The sequence below is a fragment of the Mya arenaria genome, chromosome 13, assembly GCF_026914265.1.
Source record: "Mya arenaria isolate MELC-2E11 chromosome 13, ASM2691426v1".
Taxonomy (NCBI): Eukaryota; Metazoa; Mollusca; class Bivalvia; order Myida; family Myidae; genus Mya; species Mya arenaria.
The window spans coordinates 14521751-14532499 of NC_069134.1; the positions used below are offsets into that span (position 1 = coordinate 14521751).

At 33.5% G+C, this 10749-nt stretch overlaps 1 long non-coding RNA gene across 1 annotated transcript; it reads right to left on the reverse strand.

The window, feature by feature from the left end:
- Positions 1-894: 894 nt before the first annotated feature.
- On the reverse strand, positions 895-2823 carry LOC128214891 (uncharacterized). The gene is made up of 2 exons (XR_008257992.1): positions 2101-2823; positions 895-1882 (listed from the first exon to the last, which is right to left on the reverse strand). It is a non-coding gene; the product is annotated as an uncharacterized LOC128214891 (long non-coding RNA).
- Between the last annotated feature and the right edge of the window lie 7926 nt (positions 2824-10749).

Sequence of the window (10749 nt, forward strand, 5' to 3'; positions counted from 1 at the left end):
TGCTACATGCACATGCAAATTTTTATGCCTGAGTAAAGTAATCGTCAGTTTCCGTTCTCTGACTAAAATCCTCTACAGAAGGTTCAGTAGCATGTGCATAACTTTCAGACTGGACAGACTCTGTATCACATATATTATCATCTAGTTCGTCATTTACTGAGTCACTTTCATGGCTTGAATAATTTCCTAAATCAGACAGATTAAATTCAATATCGCATGCAGCCGAAACTTCTTGACACATATATTCATGAACCAAAAGTCTATAAAACTTCTAGTCTTCTCGAAATATCTTATCTGGGCTTAATTCATAATGGAACGCGCTATATTGAATAAATTGGGACATTTTTATTTTCAAATAGTTTTTTGCTGTCCAATCTGTTGCTCTTAGTAAGCCATATTTTGTTACGAAAGCATATTTCGCTAGGGTTACTGCATAGGAACAGTTTAAAAATGGCTGAGGTGATTTGAAACCAGTTGTTTAGTACTCAGTATAATACGTATCCCAACATTTATAAATAATGCAAAACACTGAAGACAATATATATCAAATTGAATATAAATGTATACATTCATGTCACTGTACATGTTACGAGTGCTTCCAGGCGATTTGCTTGTTTAAATATTGTTTAAATATTGGCTTAAACTGATATTAGGTTAAGTTCTACCGACAAAGCATCAGTATAACTTGAAAAAAAACACACTTTGATGTTAAATATATATGTTTCTTTATTCGATTCATCATTGCGTATTTGGAGTGAGAGACGGTATGATATTTACTGACTTGCATCCAATCGGCATTACGTTTTTCTTAACTTTTCTAGCTTTTAAATCATGAGATTGCACACGTTATAACCATACTGTTTTACATCATTTTGTCAAGGTTATAAGAGATCAAACAATAAACAAGGTTTATTCATGGATGCCAGAAATTGCAATATATAAGCATATAATGCTATTCTAATTTTGACGAAAATGGTAAGATATAAATGATGCTATGGCATTTGCATAATAATGTTTGCTTTCACAGCGCTCCAAGTCGAAGTGATGAGTGCCGCACACTGTCGATCTAGTTTCTTGGTCGTTTCTCGGTCGTTATTTTTTAATGATAACTATAGTTTAGGTGGTGACAATATCATTTCCAGGCGTTTACTCTTAATATGAGAAGCGAGTTTTGTAACTTTGCACAAAACTGAAATATATTGCTGAACATATGCAGTTACATAAAAACCGAAATAACGACTGACAGACACATGAAAATTATAGCAAAAGTTAATATTATACATTTCGTACCATCTTCTGGTTATCAGAACAAGTAGCACTAGTCAGTAATATAAGTAAATGTTCTAAACGTGAAATAGATTTTGGTTTATAACCACATCTTGAAAACATGCCTAGCATAACAATCCGAATTGCTTTTCTATACCGTTTTGATAAACACCACATTCTTTTTTCCACTTCCATAGCACGACTATAGAGTATCGAGTAACCTCAAAACTATGTTCAGACATTGGACATCCGGATGCTTATACTATATGCAACTTTTGTTATGTCTTTGAAGTCAGATGATTGTACATATTTTATATGAGTATTCCTTCAATTGAGCCGACTCAGATGTCCATAATTTCGTTAACGGATTGAAAAATCGGCTGAAAGTCTTCGATATCGTTTATCGGCACGCTACCCAGAATAGGACCAGTATTTCCCGGATTCCGACACCTGCATCCCCTTCCGAATTTGACACACAGATATCCCATTCGTCTACACCGACGACAACAGTTGTTTCTCTGGCTTTCCGCGATCTCCACGATAAGAACACTCAGCAGACACACGCATAATAATTTCGTAGATAAATTCATCGTCAAAACCCTGCTATTTCGGACTTCTGAAAATAAATTGAAATTTATTAAAATCTAGAAAATAAAACCGAATGATGTGTGTTTTGAATGAATACGAGTATCAGACCATTTATCTGTTTGACCCATTACAACAGTAAATTATTTGATTTAGTATACTTATATAAAAATAACTTTTTGTTTTAAAAGTACACTTTCATACATTTCATATACAGCTTTACCAAAAGTGAACAGTTTACTAATTTACCTTATATTATTCCCAAAGTACGATGTACTTAATAATTCCCTGTTATTCATATGAATGATTAAAGCATCAACTGATATGTAGTTCATGTTTTCTGTGTTGAGTTAATAAATCGTAAGTCTTTCTTCCAAAGGTTAAGAGTGTTGTTTATTGACAAATCGTGCTCCATGGTGAAGAGCACGATTTGAACTTCGCACAAGTATGATCTGATTTATAAGTCACTCTTCACTAATATGATGTTGTTCAACAGTTAACTGCACAAATATATGATGCAATGCATTAGTTACCCTGCACATATATGATGTAATTCATCAGCTATTTTGCAACATTATTATGTTTTTCATCAGTTACTTTGCACCACTATGATGCTTTTCGCCAGTTACGTTGCAAAACTATGATGTAATTCCTCAGGTACTCTGTACAACTATAATGTAATTTAGCATGTACATTTCAAATTTTTGATTAAATTCATTAATTAATCCGATCACTATATATGCTGTTATTAACCAGTTTCTTCTCATGACTATAATTCCATTCATCAGTTACTCTGTATAACTATAATGCAATTTAACACTTACCTCTCAAAACTTTGATTTAATTCGTCAGTTACTCTGCACCACTATGAAGAAATCAATCAGTTAGTTACTAGTATATTGCGATATAATCATTCATGATGTATTTTGATGTATTATTTGTAAATGCACTTATCTTTAAAAGACAACCACATAGTATATTGAATTGCTTTCCACAGAAGATAATGATCTTTATAAGCTTTTGATCAAATTCTTAAATATTTAGAATATGATATATGTTGTCACTTCACCATCATTCATCAGTTAAGCTTCACAACTATGATGAATACCATCAGTAAATATGCACTATTATGAATTAATATATCAGTAACTCTGCACAGCTATTATATTTTCATCAGTTACTTCCAACAACTATGATGCAATGTTTCAGCTTCTTTGCACAAATATGGCGGAATTCATCAGTTAATTCGCACAAATTGTATATAAGTCATTAGTTATTCTTCAAAACTATGATGAAATTTATAAGTTACTCTGCAAAACTATGATGCAATTCATCACTTACCCTCCACAGCTTTGATATAATTTATAAGTTACTTTGCACAACTATAATATTATTCATAAGTTTATCTGCAAAACAATAATATAATGCATCACTCACTCTCAAAACTTTGATGAAATTCATAACATACTTTGCACAATTATAATGTAAATCATCAGATAATTTGCTATAATATCATAGTAAGCATTTCTGATTTGATCCATAAGTTACTCTGCACACCTACCCTATATATGCTGTCATTGATCAAATTCCTCTTAAAACTATGATGTTAATGATCAGTTACTCTCCACAAATATGACATAATTTGTCAGTTACTTCGCACAATTACACTGTAATGCATCAAAAACTCTGAACAACTATATGTGATGAAATTCATCAGTTACTTCGCACAACTCAGATAAAATTCATCAGATACACAACTATGATCTAATTCATCAGTTATTCTGCACAACTATGATGTAATCAATAATTTACGAACTATGATGTTTTTCATCAGTTACTTCGAACGACTATTTTTATTTACAAATGGACAATCATAAAGTGCATACTATAATGAAGCTTTATGTGTCAGTGGGCGCACTTCACTGAGACGGAAATTTTCCAACTCCGGTTTGCATAATCGATGTTATTAATGTCTCCACAAGTTCACAGATGGATCGTCCAATTTTACAAAAGCAATGCTGCTTATATAATCGTTGTGACAAGACAATTGACAAATGACGTTAGGGTGGTGTAAGCAATACAAGGTTCTGCTTCGAAAACAATGTTTTAAAATGGAAATGTTTCTGTTTATTATCTGACTTTAGGTATGCATGAATCGCCAAAAAACAGGAGGTTCACACGCAAAGTGGCCACGTTCATTTGTTTATCAAAAACTCAAGGAAGAGAAATCAACATCGGTTTTTGCCTGATAACATATCATAGTATTTAACTGTTTTATTTAAAGTCTAACCTTTTTCGCATGGCGAATCATCTTCACCGTGGCTGACATGCACAAAAGACAAGCTTTCAAACAAACAACACAACCTGAAATGTAAATTTCAATAGGAAATTGGTACAATGACAGCTTATTTCAAGATTATTTTCCTTTTTTCAGCGGTTTGGGTGATGTGTTTTTGAAAGGGGCATGCCATGCAGTTGACAAAAAGAGTATCACTGAACGCGGTGGATGGTCCCCACGCGCTTATTTCTATGAAAAGGTAGAAATTGTAATACAACGTGCTAATAGAACTTGAATGTTTGCATCTCAAGCAATGAAATAAAAAGAAGCTGTTCAAAATTCACAAACAACAGAAGAAGAGGAATATTTAACAAAAGCCTGAATATGGTCATCTATCTATATAACAAGTTTCATTTTAATCTCTGAAGAACATTTCAAGATATGACCCAAAAAAGGCATATGTTATGAAATAAATATCAAGTTAAAGGGTGACAACTAAATACATATGCAGGGTAGGATTATTGTTCTTTCGTACTCCACTTCCTGTCATTGGCAACTAATTATATACCAAGTTTCATTTGAGCCAATCAAGTGTTTCCAAGACATGGTATGGACAGGTACCCGTAATGGAAAAGAATAGCAGATAAAGGCGAGATAACTGAATTAAAATGAAGGATAAGCTTCATTATTCTTCGGCACTGCACTTCATCTTATTCCATCTATCTACATTTCACGTTACATTTCAAACCCCTCAGAACTTACCAACAAGCACCCGTCGTAAAAACAATATCAGTTAAAGTTTTGTTTTTTAAGGGATGGTAACTAATATCATAAGAAGGGTAAGATTATGGTGCTGATGCAACGGACTTCCTCTCATAGTCATTTATCTATATTCAAGTATCATTATAATCCCATTTTCAGATCAGGGAAGTTTCAGGGGAGATAACAAAAATGTAGAGCAGGATTATGGTTCTTAAATACTGCTTTTACTCAAATTGCCATCTATCTACATTTCAAGTTTCACCATTTATTCACCCAGATATGGTAAATATCAGGTAAAGGGGAGAAAATAATTGCTGGGCATGATTATGGTTCTTGTGCACTGCACTTCCACTCATTGCTATATTTTCATATTTGAAGTTTCATTTTAATCCCGTTAGTATTTTCCAAGACATGACCGGAGAACAACCCATTTTTGGCCTGGAGAAGCACCGGTTAGGGGGAGGCTTAATTTATATGTGTACATGATAGGATTATCGTTATTGTGCAATGCACTTTCTCTTATTGCTTTCTATCTATAACTTTGAACCAAGTTTAATTTTAAACCAACAAAAGTTTTGAAGTACTTCCCTGGACAAGGTTGTGCAAGCACTAATGATGCAAAAATGGTAAAGGGAAGATAATTGCAATAATCTGCAAGAAAAGCTTATGGTTAGTGTATACTATACTTTCTTTCATTGCCGTCCACCTATATTAGTTTGATTTCAACCCCATGAGAAGTTTTACTGCGGGCAATGGTGTGACGGACAAAGCTGCACCTTTTTGATCTCTTTTCGGGAAGGATACAATGATTTAAACAAATGTATATGTTTATTTATTTGGTGGTATTTATGACATTAAATGTTCGCCTAGTGTTGAATGTTTAATTTCCAGTAACACTTTCAAATAAAGAATAAACTATAGGCAATATAGCAAAGATAAAAATATTATTAACTTTCTGTCATAATAATGAACGTGTGATTTACTATTTGAATATGTTTCTTTGTTATACTGATAAAATATATTTTTTGTTCAAACATGGACATTTAGAATAATGTTAGATTTGTGCACAACTGTGAACTTCGCACAGCGCATAGTTAACTACTGCATCACTGCGAAGCCGTTTACGTGTGGGCGTCTTAACAATTGATAATTCCTCTTTCTTTTATTTACATAAAGCAATCAATTGATCTACGACATTACGAATTAATATTGTCTACAGGAGATAGGAATGATCATTCCTTGAACATTTATCTTCTGAAAATACCATTGCAGCAGATACGGTGAAAAAATGTTTGCATAATGTCTTTAATCAATATGTCCTATGACTGATGCAGCAAAAATGTATTCCATCGGGTCTTGAAATTTTCTTTTTAAAACTGAAAGACATGTTACGTTCAAAGACGTTTCTAACCGTTTCTGTTTTGTAAGCTTGAACTGCTGTTATGTGACCAGTTGAAAATTTAGGACATTTCCTTATTTAGAACATTATGCTACAAGTTTGCATCTTTGTCAGCAATGGCTACATCCAACGAGGCACCGTGTTTGTTTTGTCATAGCTCCTAATTAATGGCATGATGAAAGTGAACAAAAGTTTTCTTTATGTTATTGAAGTGGGCGAAAGTAAGGTGTTGGCTAAAACTGTTACACGTCTTGTTTATTTGTCACTAATCTATTGCCGTGGTAACTTTGGCAGATGACCCTTTTTACATCTAATATAATTTATATGTAAACACTTTGGCATTTTACGAAAACTGGGTTTTTTAGCATTCGTCCAAACTTTTATTTATAAAGAACATTTGGTGTCAGGAATAACAATACGAAGCAAAAAGGTCCCGAAATTTATCAAAGCACACACATACTATTAAAATGAAGCTGAAACTCGATCGTCAATACCTTGCAATGACCATTGCAGTTTTGTTGTCCCATTTGTATTTTCTACTTGGCGAAAATGACGAGGCGAAAGTAAGAATCACAGGAAATGGCATGAACGAATAGTGTGAAATGACGCCATATTATCATGTCGTGTTTCGCCCTCGGTGTGGCGTATCTATAAGAACAAAGTTTTCTCAAAACGGAAAACCGAAAACAAAAATGTATCAAATGTTAGTAAATCAAACGTAATTATATAGATTCAAATATGTGGGACCAAGTTTTATCCATCCGACTAAAGATCCCCTTAATCATAAGTGTTCCGTCCTATATTGGTGAGATTTTATGGAACTGTACAGCACAATGGGCAGGTAAATTGCATGTTTTGCTCTTATGTTACAGGTCAATGTCACACACTTTGAACAAAATTGATTTCGTACTCATAACCATTTATCTGGGTTTTTTATTGGAATTCAGTAACATTCACATAATTGAAGAGCACGATGGGTGTGTGGCGCACAAAACTTCGTATCCCACCCATAATATTTTACCCGATAATGGAATTTCAATAGATATTCACTGACTTAAGAGCACCTTTTCAAGACATTTGTTCAGATAATTTGGATTTTAAACAAACCTCCCATTCAACATACATGTATCATACTAATGGCTATCCATCCGACAAAGGTCAATCGGGTGCATTTGTCAGCTGTTGTTGCTTTTAAATCACAAAGGTGTAAGTTGGCAAATATAAAATATAAATATTGATCAATTTATGATTCCTAACATGATACATTCATTACTTTCATATGACATGCTCAGCCGAAGCGTTACATGGATTTGATTATTGCCTTCCCTTCAAATTGTCAGTGCTTTGTGGCAGTTGGAAAGGTATGCTGTTCATCCTGTCCAAAACAGCCCCTGTAAAACCCTTATACTCTGTCAATATAAATACATATCAACCAGTAGTTTAATTTTGCTCTTTCGGAAAACGTTAGTTAAGTGTCTCGTCAAAAAACAACAACAAATATATAGAAGAAGTTGGAAACTGACCCTTTTGATAGCGACGTGCTGCATAATTTATATTCAAACGCGAGCACAAATTGCCGCAGATTGGCAAAAACCGCATGACGGTGCCAGATATCTGGTTGAATTAGTTCTTGGGACACTAGGGAATAGTATTTCAGCTCAAACCAGGAGATACAATCTGCAGCACGAAATTAGCTGCTTAAGCCTCAAGAGGAAAACTATCATAGCTGTAAACACAGTTGTATAATAAAGTTCAACGAAAAACATTTATAGTATGCATAATTTACTTCCGCATGATAGACATTGTTTCTCCAGAACAAGCCGTTCTGACAACAACATTTTAGTGATTGAATACTGATATTAAGTTGAACAACATATACTACATTATGATGGAAATTGTTCCTGAATGTAATGGTGAGACGAAAATTTGCAAACACAGTATCTTGAAATACTACGTGTTCAATCAATCAAAATCCTGCAAAACGAAAAAGTATGAATTTGAGAAAGCAAACTTTTCATTTCAAATAGTGGTTCCAACGAAAATCCATTCACTAATTGACGGATAACCCGAGTGTTGGTGTTATGAGCATAGATGTTTTTCCTTTTACAAGAACATGATAGAAAAAAATAAAACCATTTTACAGATACAACAAACGAATTATATTCTGTCACTATAAAGTCCAACATGTTGCAATGGAACGCTACTTTATTATATATATGAATGTTATTCAGGAATTATGTGTAGAATGAAATTAATATTACGAGTTATGTTACATATCTTTCTGACGTCATTGACCCGTACGCACACTATTACACAGAAGTTTGAATAAAACTCGATTTGCACAGGTTTTGCCTCCACTAAACCAGTGTATGTTCACCATGTGGAATATGAGATAACAATTGCGCAACATAATTTGATAACGGTTTATTGATTCAAACCAATATAACTTTTTTTAATAATTAATTTTATTGAAACATGGCGAAATTTATGCCGCTCTTTCTTAACTTGAGTGTTACATTTTTTTCAAACTATTAAACACACCTATTCATTTTAGTTAGTTTTGACAATAAACCCACAGTTGACATTTAAATCTATTTTAAATATATATAGTAATATATTTTATATACTGTGCACGCTTAAGCAGTGGATATTGTAAATAATAATGTATTTGTTGTGTCCGAACAAAATGCACCTGTAGTTTATTAATATTGAAAAAGGGATACCACTTTTGGGACAATAAAAGGTTATTTTAAGTAATGCATCGAAAGACGGCATGAGTATCAATGGATATTGGAGGCGATCATAGCATCATGGATCAACATATATTGTTTGATAGTGTTTCCTTTTTTTCGTCTATACATTACAGGGACTGTACACCAGATTGACACCAAAAAAAGCTTTTTTCTCTAACGAATCTCAGGACAATTATTTAATAAAATGTTTTAAACTTTGATATTATAATTGTAAAAAATCATACCAAAATGTAAAAATAAAATCGAGTCGGAGACCGGATTCGAACCGGTGTCGCCAAAATTGCAATCCAGTGTTGTATCCACTATGCTACGAAGGCTTACCCTAAACTATTGAAATATTTAAAACTATATACCTAACTTGGTAATGTCACGTGATAACATTGACTAGCCAATCACGCATAAGGAATTAATTCATCTAGGTAGACATACCAAGTAATCTTTTTCAATGGAAAAATACGGAAAAGCTGCGAAAAATAAATTAATTGTAAACTATGTGGTACTTCAGTAAGTAAGTTTCAATGCATTGTACACATCGCTACCAAGTTTATGTCAGTTTTCGACTATTTTTTTTTCTCTTTTTCATCATACGGAGACTCGGATTTCAAACCGGTAACAAGTCAGAACCCTCATTATTGGAATTATACACTTGCGTTGAAATTCTCAATACTTATGTGAAAAACTACAGAAACAAGCTCAGTAGCCAAACGTTTAAACATTAACCACGTTTAATGGTACAGGGAAACGCCAAAGACATAGAACAGTAAAACAAAAAATCACAAACAAGAAACATGCAACAACAGCACAAAACTCCACAAACAGCACAGTGCATACATACTATATAAATCAAAGTGCTGAAAGCACTGGTAGATTAGGGCTTCATTTAGGGGAATGTTGACAACCATGTTCTTAGCATTGACAAAATCGGCTCACATCACAAGGGGTCACTGCTGATGGGCTAGCTTAAACTTTAGACTAAAACTGCTTGCAAGCTGCAAAGGAAATTTGAAAAATCTAGTTAAGTGTGCGTAGAGTGAGGAGTGTGTGTGTGTGTGTGTGACGGGGGGGGGGGGCTAAAGCGTTAAATCAGATAAAGTCATAGTTCTTTTGAATTTCTCAAAGTCGTTAAATCAGACTTGTACAAATTAATTTACGTGATTGGCACACATACCTCTTTAATTTGATCAAATCCTTTTATATCAAAGGTCTGTTATTTGCAGTTTCAGGGAAGATTTTCAATGACGTAATTATATGTACTATATAGAAAACCTGTCACCTCTTTTTCAGGGGAGCTTTAAACCACAGGGCCGTACTTTGAACAATCTTTGTAAAATACATATACATTGTACACCTATGTCAGACTACACAATGCTATTAGGAAGTGGTTTTTATTTAAAAGTGAAGAATTATTTTCTCCCTCTTAATTTGTGCTTGGTATTCAATTCATATAACATGTTACCATGATAACTTAGTGCTGTTGACGAATACTAAGCACTGCCTACTGTCTAATGCTATTCATATTACTGCTGGAGACTTTTGTATATATAGCAAAGCAAGTTGAGTAGATTAAGATGAGATGAATATCGTTTTTGAAGTATGAAATATTGAAATATCTTTTAAATACTTTGACCATCAAATTTCATAACATGGTGTCAGCATTTATTCATCAGCATTTAATCACACTGCTAGTGAGAATGGAATACCAAACA